At 39.6% G+C, this 25,696-nt stretch overlaps 1 protein-coding gene across 4 annotated transcripts in view; it reads left to right on the top strand.

Moving 5' to 3' along the window:
- PPP1R9A (protein phosphatase 1 regulatory subunit 9A) overlaps positions 1–25,696 on the top strand; it is a 139,860-nt gene that overhangs the window by 4,080 nt on the left and 110,084 nt on the right. The window lies entirely within an intron of this gene.

Below are 25,696 nucleotides of genomic sequence, written 5' to 3'. Positions count from 1 at the left end.
TTTGAAAAGACCATTTTTTTACACTGAGACAAAATATTCCAAGCTAAGAAAATGGGTTTCTTAAATTTTGTTTTGTTAGTATTTTATTCAGGCTTGCATCATGCAATAAAAATTCTGTGTTTGTGCTCCTTCTAGATTATTCTCACAATGGCGGAAACTAGCTGGTATTCTCTGGGTTTGGCTTGAGTATTTTTTGAGATGAAGTAGAGAAAACTTTTATTACAAAGGATTATAGAAGTTTGTGTCCCCCCTCCTCTGCCTTCTCCCTCAGGCTGTACTAACAGACAAGATGATGTTCTCTCATCTGAAAGATCTACCCATTATGTGCAGAGGCTTGTTGCATTGTATTTATTAAGGTTCAGACAGATAAGAATCCAGAAAGTGACTCCACTGATTTTATTCTTGAGACGGTTGGATTTTTCTGCTGTTTCTATTTTGAAAGAGCTAGCAGTGACATCCTCACTTCAGTATATTGCTGTCATCTGTCTGAATCATGCTGTCATGCCAAGTGCTATAACAGTATTCTCTCAATTATTTAGTGATACAATTTTTCTTTTCTTTTGAAGTTTTTCATGCTATGTTAATTTCAGATTATGTATTATCAAGTAATAATAACAGTCCATCAGGAAAATGCTCTAAAAGTCATTTGTGTAAATAGTAAAAGAGTACATTTGTCATGGTTTTAGGCATAAAGCACTCTTAACAAGCTTATCCAAAGTAAAAGACTTGTTTTAGCATCTTAATTGTACATAGGAAGAAAACAGAATAAAAGCCACATTGTGAGAGAACAGTGTAGGAGGGCTTGGGAGGGTTGGGAGATCCCCTGCTTTTGTCCCCGGTGCCTCCAGTGTATACAATCTGTTAGTTGTGTGGGGAAGCAGAAGTGAGACCATGTGGAAGGAAGGCTTGCACTGGGAGGAAGAAGTGCAGCCAAAGGTGTGGAAAGTGAAAAGCTGCTTCTGGAGCCTCCCTCCCTTTCCTCCACAGCATTCTGTAGTTCCCTCAGCAGTGCCAAGCAGTGTAGGCCTGGGCAGGCTGCCACTGGCATCAGGTCACTGCCCGGCCATGCTGCTGTGAGCAGGGACCCGGGAGGAGAATCCCCTGGTGGGTCTCCGGCACCTTGCGAGTGTCTCTGCTCTTGTGTTGCCTCTGGGACAGCATCGCCAGTTTGGCACGCTGCTGGGAGGTCATCGACCAGTTCTGGCAAGCAGTTTGTGCCCGACAGATTGGTATCAGTGAGCAGTGCAGGGGGCAAGGGGGGGACTTGTGTTTTTGTCCCCTCAGGCAGTGCTAGTGGGTGAATTTACCCAGTCGCTCCCTCTACCCATCTCTTACATAGGGATGATGCCTGCTAGGTGAATTACATAGGGATGATGCTTGCTAGGTGAATAAGCTGCAACTATGTAAACATTTTTCTGTTCTAGGTAATTTTGTGTGTTAGTGGGCAAAAAGTGGTTTCATTAATAACATTCCTAACGTCATCTCATGCGTACTGTGACAAGGAGAGAGAAAAATACAGAGCAATGTAGGAGTATTTCTGTGCCATTGAAAAGTGATTTGTCTTTGCTAAAATGAAGCAGTTTGTACTTAATGACTCTGCTAGATAGTGCTGCAGAAAGTCCAACCTAACCTCTCGGTGTTTAGTGCTGATTTCACGGTATCATACATGCATTCTCTTCCTACAGGTGAGCTCTGAGATAATGAACAAAATTGGCATTTGAATGTGTAACCGGTGAGATGAGTGGGTAGTTATTGCCACAGAGTTGTTACTTGAAGGTCTTAACGGGTTTCACTAAACACCTTTGAGCTATTTTTCCAGGGGATTTTTCAGGTAGGCGTGTAAGGAGTAAACAAGAAGGGTGCTGAGACTGAAGAGAAAAGAGGTTGCAGTTACCACCAAGGGTAATCCTTTCTGTCCCTTTAGGGGAAGTACTGTGGACTATGAGAAATAATAAAGTATAGGCAAAAAGATGAATAAATAAAATTTTACTCATCAAACTATAAAGACTGAATTCTGCTCATCTCCCAAGCAGGAAAAAGACCCAGTTATTGAGAAACTTACTATAGGGAGAAAGGCTCAAGTCAATAAATGCTGGAAATTATATTCTGTTATGGTCTGTACTTTCACTATCACAGATCCCATGCTCCATGGGCCATTTACTCTGTTCTGGGATTATGGGCTCTGTTTGCTGATCGCATCTCTGTTGAAAATCCCTTTAGGAGTAGGTGGCTGCTCAGGGGCCACTGCAGGCTTGGAGAGTTTTGAGGTATTTGGAGTGTGGCATAGCTGATGTGAGCAGTTGTGCATGTTTGGGAAGATTAAGTCAGCTTGGCAGTCAGTATTCAATAAAACATAGCCTAAAAGGGCCCAAGAGTTGGTGCTGTTAGTGACAGTGGGCATGAGTGCGTTGCTGAACAAGGCGTGTGCACGTTGATAGAGCAGTTGATATGAGGGTTGTATAGAGGCCTTCATCAGCGCCAGCCTGTTCCAGTGCTTCTGCTCAGGGGTAGAACTGAAACTTTCCAAGGCAAGTGGAAGAAGTGAAAAATTAAAGTAAATGTGATGAGGAAAAAAATTGCCCTACTTTTGCCAGGGTTTCTTTTCTACAAAGAAAAAAAGCAGACAAAAAAGAAGCAGAAACTCTGTTGTTTATTGGCCTTTTGTTGAGTTTTGCAGGGTTTCCTGGGGGTTAGGTTCTATGCTGCTTCCCAAACATTGTGGGCTAATTGGACAAGGTTTGCTAGTAGTGCAGAATTCATTCATTCATGGCTTTCTACACTCTAGCAAGTGGAAACTTATTGATTGTTCAAATCATAGTCCTTTTTGAGCTCTGCTTCCTCTATCCTGGGTAGATTTGGGATGGAGGAGTAATGTTCACCTCTTCTCTCTCCAAATCCAGAATGTCTGGTATCCTGAGAGCTGGTGGCTGTGTCTGTGCTTAGTGCCCTATTTCTAGCACCTGGTACACAGGTTAAACCATTTAAAGCTGTTAGCAGCAATTTTGTCTCCTGCTGAGCCTCCTTTTGTGACCTTCTGCTATACTGACTTGGCTGTACCTTGCTGAGGGGTTGGGATAGTATGAGACAGACTGTATGACAGACAGCAGGTGACTTGCGGTGCAGTGAGGGGTTTTAGCCCAAGCTGCTGCTGCAGTTTTCAGGGTTTCATAAAGCTTCCTTAGGGTGCAGTGCCGGTGAAGGGACCTCTCTGCAGGCCTCTTTGAGTTTTGGGGTAGGTGGGAGAAAGGATAACAGGAATGGAGGGGATAGAGCAAGTGGTTGTTCCATGCTTCAGCCAACTCCGTACAAAGGGATTATGGTCACCAGTGCCTGTGCCTTGTGTGTTCTTCCTCTCTTTTGTCACGTAGGACGACTGACTCTTACATGCTAAGACACCTCAGTTTTCCTGATGGTATTTTGTTCAAATGGTCTTCAGGAATTGGAATTTGTGCTTCTCTCTCTCTTTAATAAAGAGAGCTTTTGAAGAGGTTTTACAAGGAGTGGTGTGACTGTAGTTTAGTGTAAGATAGGAATGGCATTTGTATTTAATGGTTATTTTGAAATATCTTATGAACTATATGGTGATTATTTTAAATAAAAAAATCAGTTCAAGGAGCAAGTCTTTATTTATTCTTCATTTCTCTCACTAAAATGTACCCAGGAATGTAAATAGTGGCAAAAAAAAGAATCTGAAACAATCTTGACACTGTAATTGCTTTGGAAATTGCACTCTAAAATATTACTATTCTTTGTCAGCTAAGTATTAAAGTAAAGTACACTGGAAACATTTGCAAGTTTTAGTGTTGCAAAAGAAAGTATTTCTTTGCCTGGCTCAATATTTAGTATGGTATTTACCTGTTGTTAAAATGTTGGTGAACTGTTTTGCATCACGGAAGTCATAAGTGAAGGTTACCCATCTGCAAGCACTGTACAGTTCCTGGCTCCAAACTTGCCACCACTTCTAATTGTGTTTTACTTAAGTAAAGTTGTATTTAGATGAGCTCCAGATCTCCCTTTCAACTTCAGTGGCCCATAAATCTGTAAATAAAGGAGTCCCAGAGGGTGTTAGGACACTTGCCAAAGGCAGATGTGGCAGACAGGACTTGCAAAAAAATTCTAAGGATTTAAAGTGATTACAGAATATGAAAAATTTATCCGCTTTTGAATGGTCAATTAAGAAACCTTACAGATAAAGAAAGATGTGTAGCTTCCTTCTGAAGTATTTGCCTTTACTTAAGTGTCTGAGCTTTGTTTACAACATTGGGAGTGGACAGTAGTTTTGGCTAAAGCATCAAGGCATCAAGTAGGCTTAGGCTCTCTCTCTTGTAGTGCTGAATAAATTACTAAACCTTTGTGCTGATATTTGCATTCTGTAAAATGGGCAGCAAATTGGTAATTAATTCCATTAATCTTGACTTGTGAAGCAGTTTGACATACTGAGCTGTTGCTTGGCTGGCTTGAAATGTGTGTACTCTGCTACATAAAATGTCCTTATACTTTTTTTGGGTGTTGTGACATATAGGAAACTCTACAGACTTAAGCAGTAATACAACGTGTTGTATTGCAAGGATTGTGATGCTAAATTTGATTATTTGTAAAAATTAACAATGTAAAACCAGAGTCTTTGTTCTGGTGGCAGGATATATAGAGCGTTTCTGGAACCTGGTCATTTATTTCAATTACATTTATAGCATCATAGAATCAACTAGATTTGAGAAGACCTTTAAGATTATCAAGTCCAACTGTTTCCCCAGGACTGACAACTCCACCAGTAAACCATGTTTGTAATGAAATATCTTCTTATGAAAGGCAGCACATTTTATATATATCCGTCAGGGAAATATTAAAGAATGAAAAACTGGGTCCCCTCAAAGAACAGCAAGGAAGAAGGCATAAAGTATTCCAAAGCAAGTAGCTGTTTTCATTATTAAAAGGTCAGTGCATTCTACGTGGTTTATCTTGTACATGAAGTGTATTACTGGGTTGGAATTGTGTACCTTCACTGGATGAGTCTTTCCTACACTGTAATTTCAGGTGCAAAGAGTTTTCTTGCATTAAGTATATGTGGAATTATTGGAATATAGTAGCTGGGATAAAGTTATTTGCCTGATGCAGTATGCTGTGGAGACTTTTGTGTAGGTCATCATTTCACTACTAATTCTAGGGACCATTTTTTCCTGGATGTAATATTCACACGCTGTTACTGAGCTAAAAAGAAATAATGTTGCTTTAAACTGGGTTTTATGAGCATTGAGGACATTCTGGAAGAGCTGCCTGTATAAACCCAGTTTGGATTGAATAATTGGCATCAGAGGTTTATGCGGTTTAGGTTGAATGGGGTTTCCAAGTAAGGGTTTTCAATTTCAAAAATGCAGGCTGAGAAACTGTAGAGAAATGATTTGAAATCAGCCAAACCAAAAAGCAAACAGAGGTAACAGTTGGGGTTCTTGGAACCTCTTTGATTCAGAATTAGAAAAAGTGCGTAGGATTTGCGTCCCAAGAAAAAGCAGAGTACAGAAGCAGAATAATTGCAGACCTAATCAGAAGAAAAGGTGTCCAAAGAGAGTATCAAAAGGCAGCCAAGAACTCGCAAGGAGTGGCGAAAGGGGTTGTACATAAAATGAAAGACTGTCATAGAGTTCAGAAGTCTTAAGTGTGAATAAGGTGTTGCCAGAAGTCAAGCTGAGTTTGACCTTGTAAAGGAAAATAATCCCAAGTAGTAAAAATCCATTTATCAGTTTAAAATGAAATGAGAAAGGAAGCTGGGCGTTATGCAGTCAGCATGAGGTTATGATCGGAGCTATCGTCCCCAGTTTATATTAACATTTTGCCTTCATTTTTGTTGCAGTTGGTCTTGTTGAACATGGAATCAAGAATAAGAGCTGAATACATGTACACAGATGGAAACTCTTACAGTGAAATTCTTAAAGTGAAAATAAGATGAAACCTAGAAGTCCCTAGTGCCCAGGTTTATAAGGGCTGGGTGAAAGAAGTATTTTGGAAAGTCTTGTAGCGAACATTTCAAAACAAACAGAAGACTATCAAAATATAGACGGTATTCAACTGCAGAAGAGCACGTGCAGTAGCTGTGTTTTAGTAAGCAGGGGAAAGGTGGTTCTGGCAGCTTGAAAATCATTAATCTCTATTTTTCTATAGTGAAGCCGTAAAACAAAACTTTGAAAAGAATCCAAGGCAGGGAGGCAAATGGAAAAGTGGAGTACCTGTAAACAGATTTGTGAGAGGTAGCATATGTCAAACTGAATTAGCATCTGCCTTTAGTAAGATAGAAGACCTTGTTAAAAATTTCAGTAGCTCTGCTTCAGAAAGTTGGAGCACACTAATGACACTTGCTTCTGACAGAAAGTGGGAAAGCCTTCTCATTGCATGGGATTACAGGAAATATGGGTGACTGGGAGGACTTGAGTATTGGGGATGGATTTGTGAGCTAAGGAGTTTCGTGGTAGTGACTCATTTGTAGGGGACAGCAGCTAAGGAGAAAGCTGCTCTGTGACTTGCTTGCATCGAATGACAGCAGTAACCCATGGTGTGTTGCAGCTGTGAGGAAGCAAAATGGCATTCTGGATATATGAGGCAAAATATTGTGGTAGCGGTAGGAAATTGTGAGTGTCATTTTATAACTTGCTAAAGAGACTTCATCTGGAACATGTCTGGTGGGTTCTGCTTAAGGCGAGTGAGTTTGGAGGAAAAGCTGTAGCAACTTCCTGCTCTTATTTGTCTTTTTCTTGGTTAATTCTGTCATAAAACAGGGAGCTTAAGAAATGTATCTTGCTCACTGAAAGCCTGAAAAAGAGCACAGTTGCATCTCTGCTATATTCATAAAGAAAAAGTCCCTGCAGGCAAAGGGGCAGCTTTCCACTTTTAAAGTGAAATTGAGCATTTTCCGACTAAGATGAAATAATTGTAATAGCAGGCACTCTTTTCTTGTGTTCCTGATAGACTACTGTATTGTCTAACACACTATTAATTTTGTTAAGGGTTAGAATTTCCTTCAGCACCGTTGAACTCACAGGCCACAAATAATCTATTGAAAAAGGCACCTGACATTCCTGTAGTTAAATGATACAGAAGGATAGCTGTTACTCTGTGATGTCCTTTTTTTTGTGTAGAAAGTATTCTATTGAGAGCAGAAGATAGTTTTACTCACTGGTTTTGATTCAAGAGGCCTGTCAGATCGTTCAGATATTTCCATATGATAAAGTCAGTGGAAGGTGTGAATGTAGAATTTATCTCTGAGGCCCGTTTGCATTGTGTTACTACACTACACATACAACTACACTTTTTAGTCTGTGCACACCTGTAACTTTTTATGTTCCTCTCTGCAGTTTCCATCTGCCTTAGTGTTCAGTGTGTAATCTCAAGGGCATAAGATGCTGGTTCACATTGAAAAGATATCTTTTAATATTCAGACTATGCTGCATGTAGACCTTAGGGCCTTTTATTCAAGAAATACCTGTATTTCAAATTTACTATTTATATGATTTGTTTAAAAGCATTAAACTACAGAGGCTTTTAAAAGTCATTCTATCAAATGCCTGTCTAATTCATCTAGATCATGGCCTTTCTGATAAAAAACATCCCAAGGTTTTATTCAGGCTTGCAGTCATCTTTAACATACGATCTGACATACTTAGATTCTGTAGATATATAGATTCTGACATATTTACATATTTACCTGTTAGCTGTGCCTTCTTGGGAGTCCAAAGATATGTGTTTGGTAATGTTGACTTGGGTGATTGTCCAGCAGATCTTACTGTTCATGGACTGCTTAAATAGAATACTCAAAATATTTTAATAATGTATTTTTTCACAAGGGCAAACCAGAGAGAACTCATGAATGTAGAGATTTAGAGCACTGTTGAAAAAGCTGTTAATCTAGGAGCGTGGCAAAGTGCACTAATACGTGAGTGTTTCAGTATGGTGTTTGGGAGCATGAGGCTACCAGGCCACGTAGCTCTTTTTTTGTCCTTATCCAGCCTTTCTCTCTGAAGCAGTTGCTCAGTTTTATCTCCCCTCTATTAATCTGGTAGGTTGACTAAAAACTGCCACCTCAATTGTTTTGCACATTTCTTTCATTTATTTAATTTAAGATGTGGGGAGGGAAATACCATTAAATAGAGGGTTTGGGCTTTTTTCTTTTTCCCCTTCTGTCTGCATGGTCAGTAAACCAGTTTCCAATCTTAACAGCTGTAGGTCCAAAATAACTGCTGAGACTTACTGTAGTTTACTACAAGTGCATGAGACAGTCATTACCAATAACGCTTGACTAGTGAAAAGGGGAACTTATTCTTGATGAACCTCATAACCTTCTACAGTGGAATGACTGGCTTCATAGATGGGGGAAAGCAATGGATATTGTCCACATTCACTTCAGTAAGACTTTGGACATAACTTCCTTAAGAAAAGCTGATGAAGTAGGGGCTGGATGAGCAGACAATGATGTGGATTGAAAACTGGCTGAACAGAGAAGTGTGCAGACAGGAACCTCATGAAGTTCAACAGGGAGAAGTACAATGCCCTGCACCTGGAGAGGGAAAGCACCAGTATATGCTGGGTGCCATCCAGCTGGAAAGTGGCTTTGCAGAAGAGCATCTGGGGCCCTGGAGAGCACCTAGTTGAACGTGAGCCAGTGTGTGCCCCTGTGGCAAGGAAGGCTAATGTTATCCTGGGTTGTGTTAGGAGGAGTGTTGCCAGCAGGTCTACTCTCTACTCAGCACTGGTGAGGCCACACCTGGAGTGCTGGGTCATGCTCTGGGCTCCCCACTACAAGAGACTGGAGAGGGTCTAAAGAAGGCCCAGGAAGGTGATTATGAGTCTGGAGCATCTCTCCTAGGAGGAAAGGCTGAGAGCTGGGACTGTTTAGCCTAGAGAAGGCTCAGGGGGATCTTATTAATACCTGAAAGAAGGGTGAAAAGAGGACAGAGCCAGGCTCTTTTCAGTGTTGCCCAGTGACAGAACCAGAGACAGTAGGCACCAACTGAAATACAGGTTTCCTCTGAATATCACAAAGCACTTTTTCCCTGTGTGGGTGACTCAGAACTGGCACAGGTTGCCCAGAGAGGTTTTAGAGACTACATCCTTAGAGATATGCAAAAGCCATCTGGACATGGTCCTCGGCAACCAGTTCTAGATGGCCCTGCTTGAGCATGAGGGATTGGACCAGATGATCTCCAGAGGTCCCTTCCAGTGTCAGCTGTGCTGCGATTCTGTGGCTTCACTTAAATCAGAAAAAAAAAAATCTTCCTGATTTTCCTGAACTTCAGTAAAGGAGTCAGCTAAATTGCATCCAAGATGAACTATTTTGATTTTATTATTTGCAAAATATACCAACTGACCTCTCATTCATGATATTGTAAGTGTGCATGGATTTGCTAATCCAGAGGTTAAAATACGAGTATTTCAAAAAGAGCTTGTTGAATACAGCTTAAATAGAGGCCGAATACTCAAAAGCTCTGGTCAAACTGGTAGTAATTCCACACTCTGCTATACACCTTCAGTGCAATCTCAAAATTACTTATTTCATACAATGTACCAAGCTACTAACATTGTCTAGTTTATCTATGAGATCCTTCTGATAGTGATAGAGGCATTTTGCTGATTTTGTAAAGGTCAAGAACTCCCAGAAGAGAGGCCAATGTGTATGGCTGAAGATGACCAACAATGATTAATACAACATGAAAGAGATTAGCAGGAAGTTTTTTGAGTAGCACTTTGAATAAAGGGATTAAAACTGAGTGAGTAGTACAAAGTAAATTGTTCTTCACTCTTTTGCCATAAAAGTAGATCTGTTAAAGCAAGCCTCTTGTGCCCATATGTGATGAACCATATTTTATTTTCCTAAACCAGAGGGTCACTTGTGTCTCTAAGCCCTGGAGAACCCCTGTAGTTAATCCATGCCATTAAGAACTGCAGGTTTCTGAGCCTGGGAAAGCTGGATTTAGCTTCCAGCAGCACAGTGATGAGAATCATGGGGGCTCGGCCAGTGTGGTAGTGGAGCGGTGAGCATATCCTACTCCAGCCAGGAGCCTCAGCAGCACCCTGCCCTGGCAGGGTCCTACCCTGACAGGGTCCTGCCCAACTTCCATAACCCAATGTAGCAGGTACACGGTAGCTCTGAACTTCTAGCATTTCGGACTGAAAGATTCTATAGAGTAGGTTTGTGGCCTTTTTTTAAGAGCTAACCATGTACCGCTGCATCGGTAGTCCTGCAGTATAGTGTTACCTGAAATACACCATTGAACTGTTTCTTCACCATTTTTTCTCAATTGACTTCCTGATGGTATCTCAGCACTGTAGTCTGCCTCATAGATTTATTATTTTTTTTAACGTAGTTTCTGATTGTCTGCTTTGTGTTTTTTTTCTCCATTACTGATTCTGCACCCTTCCCAGACTGCAGTTAGTTTTGTTGATGGCCTAGGACATAATTTCCTTTTTTTTTATCCTCAGTTTTCTAAGGCTACGTACTTGACATTTTAGATTGCATTAAAAAATAGAAAAGAAAAAAAAAAAGGAAGCTTCTTTCTTAATTGCCAATTTATGGATTTTTGTCATTGTTTTGCACAGAGCATATTCCTCACTCAAAAGACTGAAGAATGTACTGTGGTGCTTTTTTACCACTGGGTTTATTTTGTTGTAGCATTATCTGTGGGGTTTGTTTATTGTATTTTATTATTTTTAACAAGTAAATAATGTGTGAAATATATAGTATCATATCCATAGAGGCTCTGCAAATGCTGTTAATTCTCTGGCTGTTCTTGTTCTTTTCTTAGATCTTTCTATCCCATCTCACTTTGTGCTTTTGATAACTTTCTTCTTTGTTGTGTGAGACAACAAGATCTAGATGTGCCATATGTTTCGTCACAGTTTTCCTTAAAGCTGTGGCTGTCACCTAAGAGGAGAGGAAGCATATTCTTTGGGCTGTGTTGTGTGGAGTATCTCACCTGGCCAGCCTTTAGGCAGATATGCTGCCACCCCTTCTTAAAGGATACACTTGTACACCTAGAAAAGTACGAGCTAAAAGAATAAGCTTACTTGTTCATGCAGATACTTGACTAATAAATTACTGTAGCAGTAATTTGTCAGAAGACTGAAATAGAAATTTGTGTCTTAAAAACTTTGTAATTTATTCTCACATAATAAACATAATGCTCCCAAGGAAGCTGGGCTTGCTTTAAGTACAAGAATTTTTGCAGTGCAAGGAAAACCTGCCAGGAGGGTGTAGCAATGATGTCTGTTAAGGGTAAGCATGGTGTGACTTCTCTCCGGTATAAGGTATTTTTTGTTCTCTTTTAAACAAGAGTGGTACTATAATCATGAAATACTAGATCAAATTCTTTGTCTTTTATTAGCACTGGAATTCCAAGATACAGCATCATTTGGTGACCTGCTGAATAGTAGTTGTCTTTTAATGACTGGCTTGGATTACTTTAAAAGTGAAGGTCAAAATTTTATCTTTTGTCTCCCTATCTGAAATAAACACCAGCAGCAGAAGAAAAGGAGGACTGTCCCTCATCCCCTTTTCAGACCTCAAATTTGATTAAGTGTCTTAAGTCACAAAAATGCAGTTGTAGAAGAAATTGCATTTAAAATATCTTACTTTGAATCAGCTGCTTCTGCTAATATCCGTATCCCTGTATTTGGTGCAGACATCAGTGATACTATCAGAAATAAGATATTTTGGGACTTCCTGACATTCTGCAGCCCTTTGTCCTGCTACTGTCATGAACTGGAGCAGTAAATTAACTTAGTAGTGCTGATAGCAGATTTCCAAGAGTTACACTGCGGGTTGTGACTCAGTTCACTGAGTTTGCATGCAAGAATTCCTAACAGCACATGATGGGGTATCAAACCAAACTATATTGTAGTACATATAGTATACAAGCTATACTGTGCAAGATTGGCAGACAACAGTGCTGGAAACCCATTATTACAACACCGAGTCATGTGTCATCTTCTGCACCATTTGGTTAGCACATAGGGAATAGAAAGTAAGGTATCAGCATGCACTGATAACAGGGCAACTGGACAGACATGGTGATGGTAATGACCCAAAGGAAAGAAGTGCACAGATCCTGATTTATTTTCTTTTTTTTCTTTTGCACCACATTTGGCAGTGCTGAACAGAGTGGGCATCAGGAGAGCTGCAGAACTGACAGGTCTTCTCTCACGGGTGTGTGGCAGCAAGTAAACTCAGAAAGGAAGCAAGCATGAATGGGAAAGTTTGGCACATACACAACTTGAGAGTGGTGTAATACAGCAAAATAAGGAGGCATTTAATGTTAAAAAGCTTGCCAAACTTAGATGACATAGGGGAGCTTTTCTTAAAGACAGAAGCATAATTATGACCATTAAAGCTGAGGGGAAGCCTCTGCATGTATTGCTAGTACACTTTCCACCTCTGCTAAAGCTTAGCAGTGAGATTGTAGGGTAGTTTTTAGCTAAAATCATAACAACATCTATGTCATGGAATAGAGGGTTTTCAGATTTTCTTTTTGGTGTAACCACAGCACTGTTGCAGTTTAATGTGTATGTGTCTGTAGAATCACTTCAGTGACTTAGCAGTATTTTGCCTGGTTTACAGTTTCATCTTACTGATGCACTGATTGAGCTACAAGGACACTTGTTAACTTCACATCAAGGTTCAGGAAAATGGTATAGCTTTGTCTACAATCTGCTGTAAGAGACTGAACAGCTGATCAGCTAGAATACAGTGAATGAGAGGAAAAATAAAAGGAAGCTAGATCAAACTATCTGTGATGAAGAAACAAAATCTGAGAAGTGTGGGGAATACTGGCCTTTTTACACTTTGCTCTGTTTTCCCAGTGCAGCCAGCACTGGGAATGGCAGTCCGTTCTGCAGGAAGCCTGAAACTTTGCACTGAACACACTGATACAGTCTGCTGTCTAATTGTACTAAGTGCTGGTTGGGTGGTCCCTTCATGCAGTTACAAGAATTGTGTCAGAAAACATCTACTTCAGGTAGATCTCGTAACAAAACCATGAGCTGATGCTTTCCTTGGACCAGTTTTAGTATCTGGTAGCATCCAAGGAAATTGAAAGCTATTTTTATAAGAAAACAAATTACTTAAAAGTTCCTAACTTTTGGTACTTCTGATGTATAATAAAAAAAAAATCCTGCATTTTTGGGTAACAGCTTATAACAAATGGCATCAGCTTCATGAAAGAGTGTAGTGCTTTCAGTTCAAAGCAGTTCTGGAGTTTAATTTCTAGTCAGCGAGTCTCCTTTGTGTGATCACATCACAGCTGCATAAGCTGATCACGTTGATGCTCAGAAAACCTTTGCTACCACTTAATGGGGTTTCTTGCTTACTGATCTTGGAGTATACGTACATCGTCTCATGAAGGCTGGCAGCTTTTTCAGGTGTGTTGCTAAGCTATAATTGAATTTTACAGCAGTTTTGGCTTGTCCATGCAGTTAATAAAAGAGCTTCGAGAAAGGATAACCATCTTCTGCCCAGGAAGGTGACTTAGACCTCCTTCTGTCGTTTTCTAGGAGTGCATGTACCTAAACATTATGCTGTAGGTTACACTGTGTTCTTCCACCCTTTCTGTTGAACATGGGACCAAAAGAAGCATTTATACAGAACGAGTTTGCCGGTCCCACCCCTGGAAACAATACAAGAGCCAATAAGACTGTGTTGATTTAAGACTTTTCTCCTTCGGCCCTGAGGGCAGCTTTGGGATCTGAGATGTGCTGAAAGATCTGTTAAGGTGACATATATAAGGAGCTATTAGATTTAAAAAGAGATCGTTGACTTAAAGGGAATTGAATTTTAATACCCACATAGCAGATGAGTGTTACAACCACTTGGCCTTTTATATGAAGTGCACTACTGTCATCTCTTCCTCTCCTGGACAGGCTCTCACAAAGCCTACCCGCTCTCTCTTACCAGTTTCTCTGATAAAATACGACAGCCACCTGCCTTCAGGAGGCAGTTGTAGGCTTTGAGCCCTGAGTAAAGAGAGGCAGCTATTGTATCTCTTATTAGGGCTGTAAGCTGGGAGAACTCAGAGAGACTGCAGAACTCAGTAAATTGATTCTTGACTCTATGCAGGGCCTTGGTCAGTGTTTTTGCTTACTTTGTGGAGCACCACCTCTGGCGCAACTTAATTTCCCGTTGGATTTTTTGGGGGGGTTTTAAGTGCTCAACTCTAGATTTTTAATTTAGTTGGTGCGTCAGTGTTGTGTTTTGCTTTGACCAACTGGCACAGCCATAAATACTTCACTGGATTGCAATCCCAGTTAATAGTAATAAATAGTATTCTTTTTCTCAGACTCTTCTTCTGGGTGCTTTTCCCTCCTGTTTCCTTCAGCTGCAATATCAATTAAAACCTGTCTTTTTTGCTTTTTTCTTCTTTTTGAGGTTGTCACTCCCATTATGCCATTTGAAAGTAGTGGCTGGGAGGTGGCAAAGACTAACATTTAACTTAGCTACTGTAAAGCAACTTTTACATGTAGCATTCCCCAAGGGAGGAAAAAAGATAAATAAAACATCAATGAATAAAGAAGCTAGAATAATGTTAAAGCCAGGATAACCAGGATAGGCTTTCTTATTCATGTCTTGAAGCTGCCCTGGTTTTGATACACAGTGAGGGCCTTATCGAGGTATTCACTTTGTGGCTAGAATGTCTCTTTGTCTGCATAATGAATATAAATAAGCCCAACAGATAAGATAAGTTGAGAGAGAGATAGAGGAAAATGGTAATGCTCAGTTATAAAACTGGGATTAGTGGAAGAGAGAGTAGTAGAACTGAGACCTTCAAATTTTGATGGAAACTAGAAGCTGTAAAATGTAGATAACTGCTTTTGAGGAATCTTATGATACCGGTGAATGGGTGTCACAATATTAAAGTTTAGAAGTAAAATACTGCTTGCTGTTTACTGTGTGTGCTCACTGACCTTCAGGTAACTGAGGTACAGGTGAGATGTGGGGAAAAGAGCCAGGTGCTGCAGCTACCTGTGCTGGAGTGCTCACCTCCTGCCTGCACCACTGCTCTGTCCTTCAACATCTTGATTTGAGATCACCATCTCCAAAACACACCTCCCGCATTGTCATAGCTCTCTACTAACTGTGAAAGCAGGTTTCAGAAATCGTAAGAAAATGGGTAATCTACTGTGGACAGAATTGTACCTTGTGTGTAATTCTGGCTGACGAGAGTGGGTTTGTTGTCAGTGATAGCTTCAGCAGAACTGAAACTGAAATTAATCTAGAGGAAGTAAAAGAAAGTGGTTTCAGCCTGTGCTTTGAGTTCCCAGTGTTTTTATGATAATTCTGACTTTCTTCTCTGCAGCAGTTCAGTGTGACTTGATACCTGTTTGAAAATATTATCTGTCATGAATGTAATTATATGCTTGGCCAATAGAAGTTGGAAACAAATTACATTTCCCAGAAACTGTACTCCTTTCCTTTATCTAATGGTATCAGGCTATGCTCAGGAAACAAAAGAGATTTAGGAGTAGGGGGACTGTGATGGGGAATGGGTGTATATATTACAGCAGGCAGCAGTATAAATTAGGCATACCTGAATTAAAATTAAGCAAGATGGGTTGGTACCAGAAGCAGTCTAGGTGTAGCTCTTTCTTTGGTACTGAATGAAAGACTAATTTACGCTGCAGTGTAGTCATATGCTTTGTCTTATTTTATGTGTTACATAAAATTGGCCAACCAGATTCTCCTTACTGAGCCTGCCTGTCCAAATGCTAACTGCTGGTGGATGGGTATAGAATTTGTTAATAGTTATATATTCCTCACAACAAGAGATTGTGAACTTGCTTGATTCTTTCACAGAATTTTATTTATGGCAATTTAAGGATGTAGTTTAGAAAGCTTTCAGTTTGAAGGCAAAATTCCTTTCATGATTGAATTGAGTATCTAGGATCCAATTTGAAGACAATATTCCTTTTATGATTGAACTGAGTATCTAGGATCCTGTGTGCAGCTAAGTAAGTGTCTGTTCTACATATACGAGAAGACACTGACGCAGACTTCTGGTAAGCTTGTTTTCAAGATGCAGCATTTGAAGGATGAGAGATTTTTCTCTTGCTGTTGGATGGGAGGTTGGTTCATCTTTATGTCACTCTGTAGAGGCAGCTGTATCTTGTTTTATGTCTTCTACAGATGGTGGCCTTTTTTTATTTTCCTGTAGTGGTTTAAAGCATGTTTACACTCAAGTACAGCGACTCTTGCTATGCTAACCTATTTCTGAAGGTGCTGGGAAGCTTGATGCAGAGATGTTAAGCTAAGAAAACTATTCCATCCCATTGAGAAGCTCTCTGGGCTGCAAGTCTTTTTAAGTATCTTATAGGATAATAAGGCCTGGGTTTTTTTTTTTGGTGCTACTGTGTGCTGCAGACTTTGATTTGATTTTTTGTTTCTGTTTTGCTAAATTGTGGGCAGATGTAGAAGGATGGTAGAATCCTGCTGTTAGTGAGAAACAAATTAACGCCTCCTCCCAGTGCAATGAATTCTCCTTAGACAAGCTAAAACTTCAGGGTTTGGTGGTTTTATGTTTCTTTTTTTTTTTTTCCCTCTCTGTGAATATTTTAAGAAAATATTCCATATTGTTTTCTTCAAGTAGTTTTTAGAGTCACTGAGGATTTTGTGTTTGAATTTGCACAATTTGTTTTTGCCATTATGTGGGGTTATCTTGCTGCTCTATCAAACTTCTTTCTGGTACTGCAAATTAAGAAATTAGTATACAAGAAACATGTAACAACATACAAGAATTTGGTGTGATTTAGGACTCTGCAATGAGTACAAAGCTGTGTAAAGCTATTTCAGTTTATATTTTTTACAGAAGCCCCCTGAATTTTTGCAGTAGGTTATAGTGTTTCTAGTTGAGAAGCAGCTTACAGGGTTGAGTATTTCAGATATTATGAGCTCGCCTTTTCTCTCCTAAGTCTTTTCAAATGCTTTCAGAAATGCTATTTGAAGCACTGAAAAGGAAAACCAGCATAGTTTCCCCACAGTATAGAGTAACAAAAGTGAGACCATTGCATATAATATGCCACAGTGATGTATTTAAAATAAATAAAATGAACTACCCAATTTACGCCCTGAGAGAAAGACTTTGTCCCTCATGTGTCCCCCCCCGCCCCGTGTTGTGGCTTTGGGCCCTGGCTGCATGTCAGTTTCTTCTCCATCTGGAAAACAGCAGATGCTTGGCAGCAACTCATCACATTTTCCAGAAAGCCCTTGTTCCACCTCTGCAGAGGAAAATGGTCCTCTCCTCCCTGTGCTGCCAGTGGCAGCAGGCTGGGAGGAACTGTCCTTTTTGCGTACAAAATCATCTTTAATCAGACTGCCTCTGTGGATATGTGCATGCCTTCAGATAAAAAACTTATCCACAGACATGTATTGTTCATGTTTTGCCTTGAATTCACATTGCAGTGTGGATTGATATTGCAGATTCATATATGTTGAGCAATTTGTGCAAGAGGAAAAAGAGAACAACACCTAGAAGGCACTGTGTAAGGCCACCTATTTTTACTTCTGTTATTTTTTAATTGTTCTAAATGATGGGTTTCTCTGTGGCTGAAGCACTTGTGCCTCTAGTTTGCACAGTCAGTGTAAACATTTGCTGAATCACAGCATCCAAATAAAAAATTGCAAATGTCAAGTACTGTATTTAGCGATACTTAAGTCTGCACATAGGAATTAAACATAAATAAGCAAAATATTTTGCTGCATTGCTACCTAACTGGATTTCTAGCCATTGCACTGCCTAAAGCTCTAAAACCTGGGAAGAAAATCATCAGGCTTCTCAAGTTCAGTATTGTTGAGTTCACAGGTTTCCAGCAGCATTTGTTGTGAAACTTTGGTGGGGACCTGTGAAAGCCTAAGCCTCATACTTCAGCCATCTCTGTGTTTTAAACACTTTTGAGATGCCCTATTGCTGCCAGGATCCCTGTCCCGGATATACCATAGCTGATAGCCACGCAGCAGATCAGGGGAGGCAATTTGGGTTGCACGAGCTCTGAAGGGCTTGATCTCCTGCTCATGCTTGTAGGGTCCAGTGAGAAGTACCCTTTCTGGCCCCACGTCAGGGTTTTCAGTCACCGTTCATGAACTTGCAGTTTAAACATTAGAAACACTGTTCTAAATAATCCTATTATGCTTTGTGTAAAATGAGTAAATCTTAGGCTTATCCAAATAGCTACAGTTCAGCAACTTCTCTTGTATTTCCGCATGGTACCTTTTTTTTGAGTTACTTATCACCCTGATGACTTCCCTATGGTTAGTCCAGTTACCTTGGAAACCAGTTTACTGGCACATCTAATCTCTGAGCTGATGAGATAATAGATACTGCCTGCAAATCAATTTTGAAGAAAGCTTTCTCCTGTCTTCATTGAAGAATGTTAATCTCTTTGTTCCAGAAGTATCAGAATTTCAAAGGTGGCTTTTATTTTTTTTAGGTTCAAGTAAAATGTTGTGCTCAGTTTTCATTTTAGGCCTTGAAAACACGGCAGAGAGGATCAGCCTTATCGTGTATTTTGAAAAAGATGTAAATATGTCTTACAGCCAACTGCTTGCAAATAAAATTTAAAAGTATGGGAGAGGCACTAAGCTGTTTAGTAATGGTTGAGGCTACATCATGCAGCTGTTGAATCAGTTCAGCAGCAGAATTTAACTGTGTAATGGTAGTTCAGAAATGTTTCTTTGTGTGGCTGTGGCAGAGCTGCTGCACAGAGTTGCAAAGAGGCATTTGTGCTGCTGAGGAGCACTGGCTGCGCCTCTGGTCTGTTACCCACATCAGCTCAGGCTTCCTTGGAATGGACTATCACCAGAGTGGTGTTTTTCTTGTCTTCAGTGAGACAGGAACAAAAAGATGCTATTTTTATTTTCCTTTAGCTTTTCATTTAGTTTTTACTGTGTCTTGTGTTCATCTCCACACTGTTATGATTCAATTTTTTAACTTACATTACAAGTGAACACCAAAAGTTTTCTCCAGTTTTGTGGGCACAGTATAGAAATGCTAATTTTCTTCATGATCTTCTGATAGTTTATTATAAGGATGTAAAGATTTATTAAACTATCGTTTTCAGGTTTTATCTGGAACATAGAAGTTGAATAATGTTATTCTGAAAATCAGAATAATGTTTTCTTTTCAACATAAGTTTATCTGTTATTTCTGGGAACCTTTCCTTAAAATTAAGCTATTGGTAAGAGAAATCTCTCTCTCCCACCTGACTTCACTGTGGTGTCAGGCTTTCTAAGCAGAACTGTCTGTGGTTTTGTCTTCCAGTATATATGAGATGATGCTTTTTGACAGTTTATATAGCAAAATCATACATTGTGTGACACAAATTATTTTTCTTTTAAAGTAATTAATCTATTTTAAGCATATGCTGAATTGTGGTTAAAGTATTTTATTTGCAGTGGTACAATAAATAGTTGATCTGTTGTTTTTTCCTTCAAGTTTTTTTCAGTATGGTCATCTGCTTCTCCCTCTTCTTGACACATTTAGGTCACTGAAGCATTTCCTGAGGGTGATCAGGGCTTTCATATATTGTTAGATATGTTTATTCCAGAATTCAGGTAACAAAGTTTCATCCTGAAAATTTATGTAGAGTAAAAGAGTTTCTAGAATTTTTGAGAGGATCTTTTCCCTGCCAAAAGCTTTATAATGTTTACAAATTGTTTAATTGGGAGGAAAACCATTAGAGAGCAGGATTTATATACTTAGCTGGAAAGAAATGCAGTTTTTCTTGTTTGAATAGTCTACTTACTGTTACCTGCTAAGATTCTAATAATTAGTGACCAAAGACTTGGGGATAGGATTTGAGGGAGGGGGAATTTATTAGGCTTGAAAATCTTTTGAAAAAGTAAGATGTTGATGGAAAGTGTGTATAGAATCTTTTGTGATAAATCACTTCTTATTTTTTCCTATTCCTCTGGGAGAAAATAAGTGTGTGAATTGCATGACTTGTACTTCTTTGTTACTTGGGAAAAAAGGACTCCTGAAACCAGGAGGAAACATGCTATAGACTGAAATGATAGGTTCTCGGTAGGTGTGGATTTACACAAAAGCAGATTTAACTCTGTTAATTTTTATCTACTAAAGTCCTGACTGCAGATGTGGTATTTTCCAATGTTTTAAAAGCATTTAAACTAAAGAAGAAGGTCATCAGGAATAGTCAGCATAGATTCACTAAGGGGAAGTCACGCTTGACCAACCCGATACCACCTATGATGAAATGACTGACCTAGAGGATGAGCGGAGAGCAGTGTATCTTGTCTATCTTGATTTCATTGGGGCTTTTTACACTGTCTCCCATAACATCTTCACAGAGAAGCTGATGAAGTTTGCACTGACTGAGCAGACAATGAGGTGGGCTGAAAACTGGCTGAATGGCTGAGCTCAGGGGAACAAAGTCTAATTAGAGGACAGTAACTGGCGATGTACCGCAGGAGTCAATACTGGGCACAGTCCTGTTCATCATCTTCATTAATGATCTGGATGATGGGGCAGAGTGTAACCTTAGCAAGTTTGCTGATGACACAAATCTGGAAGGGGTGACTGATATGCCATCAAGGGGGACCTGGGTAGGAGAAATGGGTGGACAGGAACTTTGTGAAGCCCAGCAAGAACAAAGTCCTGCACCCAGAGATGAGCAACACCATGTGCCAGTATATTCTGGGGACTGCCTGGCTGGAAAGCAGCTTTGCAGAAGAGGACCTGGAGAACACCAAGTTGAATGTGAGCCCTTGATGTCCCATTGTCTATACAGACGGAAAACTGTTTACTGTGAGGGTCACTGAGCACTGAGTTGCTCAGAGATATTGTGAAATCTCTGTCTTCAGAGATTTTTAAAAAGCCATCTAATTATGGTTCTGGGCAACTGGGGATAGGTGGCCCTGCTTGAGCAGGGGGGGGTGAACCAGATGACCCGCAGAGGTCCCTACAGACATTCTGTAAATCTGTGAAACTTGTTTAAAGCATTTCTGTAACTTCAGTTCAAATAGATAACAGCATTTTTTCCTGCCAGTGCTATAGAATTCTAAATTAGACAGTAAGCTGGGCAAACAGGTCATGTCAGTGAGTAGGTTGAAAGCAGAGCAGTCAGGCTAAATTACTGGGTAGATGTTCTCAGGAGCTGAAGAATGTTTTTGTTAGTGATGCTGACCAAAAAAAGGCAACTGTAGAGGTAGCTGATTGTGTGAAATGTTGAGATGTAAACAATATAGAAAGAGAAGAACTGGTTGACCTTGAAGATTGGTGTAAAATACATGAAACTGCAGTCAGTCAGAGGGCAATGAAGTCAGGCACCTTTGGGTTTATGACTGACACTTCCTGGAAACTCAGGAGAAAGGAGAAATTACCTGGATTTGCTGTTTATCACAGAACTAGAACGATTAGTCTGTTGAGGCTGTGTAACCATGTACAAAGCAATTGTGTAGTTAGAGAGAAAACAGGTATTTTTGGTACAGGTAGTGAAGTGCTGGGAAAACCTACCCTGAGTGACTGTTTACAGTTCCAGCATCTTGCATTTAAGAAACTTGGCTTTGCATTGAAATGAATGGGTGGACAGAGCTTACAATAATGGGATCCAAGAAAGCCATGAGTGAATTTAGGATGGAAAAGTAGAGGACAGTTGTTAATACTGTACCAGTGTCCCTTGAATCTTCATGTTGAGGTAGAGACATACATAGAAAGGTGGACTTAATTCATGTAAAGAGATAATAATTTAATGAAAAAGATTATAAAGTACCCTGAAGGAGCAGGGTTTGGTCAAAAGGGACCTCTGGTTTCTGTTCATGTTGCAGTGTCCTAAATGAAATGTCTTAGTTTCTCTCTATGTGCAGGATCAAGCCAGAGACAGAATAAATCAATGCTTTCAGAAGCATGCTTTTCCACTTCATTTTGGCAGTTTTATCACACAAGAGCTATGGATTTTTCTAATGTGTTAGAACTGACAAAGTTGTCAGCTGTAAAATGCCACTGTTATCAAGTATAGTTCTGTTTGCATAGCAAAGCTTATTCTCTATAAAAAAAGCTACAGTAGAGCTATCCTGCTTTCTGTCAGAGGAATTAATTAAATTGAACCAAGAAACCTGCAACCCGGGATTTCTGATGTGGTTGCACAAGTGGATGCTGCCTCAATGTACAGAGCTAAATACTTCAGTGGACAGCTCAGCACCTTGCCTTCTGCTGCATTCTTCCCCATAAGCATTTTTAGGCAAATGCACTGTGGGCCAGCTTTCTGTCCTGAACAGCAGGTTCACAGTCTCTCCAGATCACAGGCAAGCCTGAATAATGAGAAGAATATGAATAAAGTTATTCTGTTAACAAAGAAGAAAGGAAGTTTTTCTTCTTTGTTGATATTTCAGAGTTTTCACATATTTATGGGTAGAGGCAAGTAAAACATCTCTGAAGTTCATCCAGGTGTGATACCTCCATTTTTGTTTGAGATGGTTCTGAGCCATCTAGTTTTGTATTCTGAAGTACAGGAAAAAAACCCACCAGATTGTAGAACAGTGAATATTACTTCACTAGGAGTGCATATGGTAGGAAAGTAGGTAAAAGCTAATGTGAGGTAGTCACTTTAAGGTTTATGGTCAATGACAATTTAGTCAGTATAGTCAGTGTAATTAATGTCATCCTAGGGGAGATGTCTCAGATAGATGAATTAGTTTGCAGATGAGCCTGCTTCTTGTCTACATTGACTGTGAAGTTGGCCTTAGCTATTACAATACTGAAAATCAAAGAAAACTGAAGTGTGGTAGGTCACCTGGGATAGACTCTGCCATCACAGTCTATCTATGTACTTGACAGTTCATACTGTTCTGTAAGATGAACTTCAGATGCATTAAGGCTCTGTTTTTAGTAGCATTTTTAACTACAATAACATTGTAGACTGTAGAAACATAATTCCCCAGGGTTATTAGATTCAGTGTCTGGATACCAAAGAACTCAAAATTAACATGGACTTTTTCAAATTATGTCATTGACAACTCTAAGCCTTGGGTTTGGGTCTTATATCACGGGTCTGTTGAAAAGAGATTTATCTTTTCTTGTTCTTGGACCTCACTTCTTCAGTTCCTAGGTTCTTGATGGAAAAGTATCATTAATGTGAAATTAGGTATGCACAGGGAGATGGAAAGTCATATTCTGCTGGGCTTTTCTAAATGTTGATTGCTTGTCAGAGCAGTCACAACAGAGGGGTTTCTACACATAGTGTTTAATGGTGCATTTCTGCACAACTTCAGACCTCCCTGGTAACTGGAACCATTCACTGTTTTTATTCCAGTAAAACACCAAAGTACTTAAACAGGTAGTATATAGATGTACGTTCCAAAATTTAGGAACAGCATTTGAGAAGAAGTAACAAAAAAAAACCCAACTTCTAGTGTTAAATTGGTATTAATAATTTGGGCAGGGTTTTCTCTCAGGTATTTCACAAGCTTTTTACTTCTTCAGTCTTCAATAAGTTAAAATGATTTTAGTGCCTCAAGAGTGGGAGAGCGCATTAATTTTCTCTTATTAATATGCTCTACTGCATTACCACATACTTGCATTTATTTTACCTTTTGCAAGGTGCTATATGTCTGAATAAATTATGTACTGAAGTATCATAGAATACCAGGTTGTAAGGGACCTCAGGAAACATCTGGAACAACCTGTCGTGACATAAGCATGGTCTAGACTAGATTTCCCAGCACCCTGTCCAGCCGAATCTTAGAACTGGCCAATGCTGGGGAGTCTGCCACTTTTCTGGAGAGATTAGATTATTCCGAGGGCTGATTGTTCTCATCATGAAACATTTTCCTCTTGTGTCCAACTGGAATATCCCTGGGAGTGTCTTGCATCCATTACCCCTTGTCTTTTCTGTGTGGATCCTTGTAAAAAGGGAATCTCTGCCTTATTCTCTGTCACTCTTTAAATACTGAAACCTGGTGATAAGGTCTCTCCCGAGTCTTCTTTTCTGTAGATTGAACAAACACTGTTCACTCAGCTTTTCCTTGCATGGTAGGCTTCCCAGTCCTTTGATCATCTTTGTGGTCCTTCCCTGGACCCTTTCCATCCTGTCCTCATCTTTTTTAGTATATTAGGGACCAATATTGAACACAGTATTCCAAGTATGGCCTGAGAAGTGCTGAGTGGAGTGGGATAATGGCTTCTTTATCGGTAGCTGTGAGGTCAAGCACAGGTTTCCACTCAATATAGGTAGCACAGGCATTGGAAGTAAATAAAAAGATATATAAAAATATAAAGCAGATTCAGTATAAATCCATTTTTATGTGTGTGCTCCAAAAAGCTACAAATTTTGCATATCAGACAGTAATACCCATAGTACTTCCTAAGGTAAGACTGTTGACACCAACTAATAATATGATCAGTCTAAAGGCAGTCTGGAATGGTATGTGAATTGCTGCTAGGTTTGTAGAGTGTCCAGATTGTGTTTCTTCAACCATATCTTCTGGTGGACAACAGATCTCTTCTGACAAAGTCCAACTTTGCTTACTGATAGTTTTAATCACTGCTAGTTTTAAAATGATGGAGCATTAATCTTGGAAGCGTGAATCATTTTAAAGTCCATTTTTTTTTCAGTGTGCTAATCTACTTCTAGGTGACACACCTATTTACTGTGTATCACGGAATTTATAGTTTTGAATTGTGAACTGGGCCTAATTATATTTCCAATGAAATGATTTGTTGTTTTTTTTTTTTCCAATAGTATTTCCCTTCTTTGGAAAATACAAACTGCTTCTTCCCCACAAAAAGTAATTTGCAGTTACTTAGCTCTGGTGAAACCAAGTGTAGAGCTAAAAAGAACTGTCCAGGAGACACTGAAACATTCAGCATTTATTTAAAATATCAGAAAGTTGTATTAGTTCCAGGTAATACTTTTTTGAATCAATTTGGCAATATGTCAGCCTCTTTAATGTCCGAAGACAGCCACGGTTAGATGCTTCATGTCTTCCTCCTCCCTTGTGGCTTAGGCTACACAGGTGGACTATGGGTTTAATAATTCATTGCTGCCAAGTGATTCCTAGTTTGATTGTGGTGAGTCAGGAAGTGGGAAGCCCAAGTGTCACAGGAGATCTTCAGCCAAGGAATATTAAATGGTATATTATGTTTTTGTATTTTTCATTTGAACTGTTATATATAGACAAAAATGAGTATTTTTAGTTATGTTTTGCATCATACTCACTAAGGACATTTTTATATTCAGTCTTTTTCCCAGTTCTCAAAATCCAAACACTGTCTAATGGTTAAAAATATTATTTGTTGACCTCTGTTACACTATTATGGTTAAACTGAGCGTATGCTGCGTATGCTACTTTGATTTCAGGAATGGAGACTGGGAAGACAAGATGTCTAGCAGAAATTTAAACAGATCTCTTTTGGGAGACCTTCTTGGTAGTGCCTGTAGTTTTAAATGTAACTTCTGAAACTCACTATGTAGCATATATCAAGATGCTATGTATCATAGAATCATAGAATCGTTAGGGTTGAAAAGGACCTTAAGATCATCTAGTTCCAAGCCCCCTGCCGTGGGCAGGGACACCTTACGCTAAATTATATCACCCAAGGCCTTGTCCAACCTGGCCTTGAACACTGCCAGGGATGGAGCATTCACAACCTCCCTGGGCAACCTATTCCAGTGCCTCACCACCCTAACAAGAAAGAATTTCCTTCTTGTATCCAATCTA

Source organism: Pezoporus occidentalis, unplaced genomic scaffold (assembly GCF_034315485.1).
Source record: "Pezoporus occidentalis ecotype Australia unplaced genomic scaffold, CSIRO_AGI_Poc_V1 ctg9, whole genome shotgun sequence".
Classification (NCBI taxonomy): Eukaryota; Metazoa; Chordata; class Aves; order Psittaciformes; family Psittacidae; genus Pezoporus; species Pezoporus occidentalis.
The sequence above is the reverse complement of the archived record's forward strand: the minus strand, read 5'-3'. Positions and strand labels throughout refer to the sequence as shown.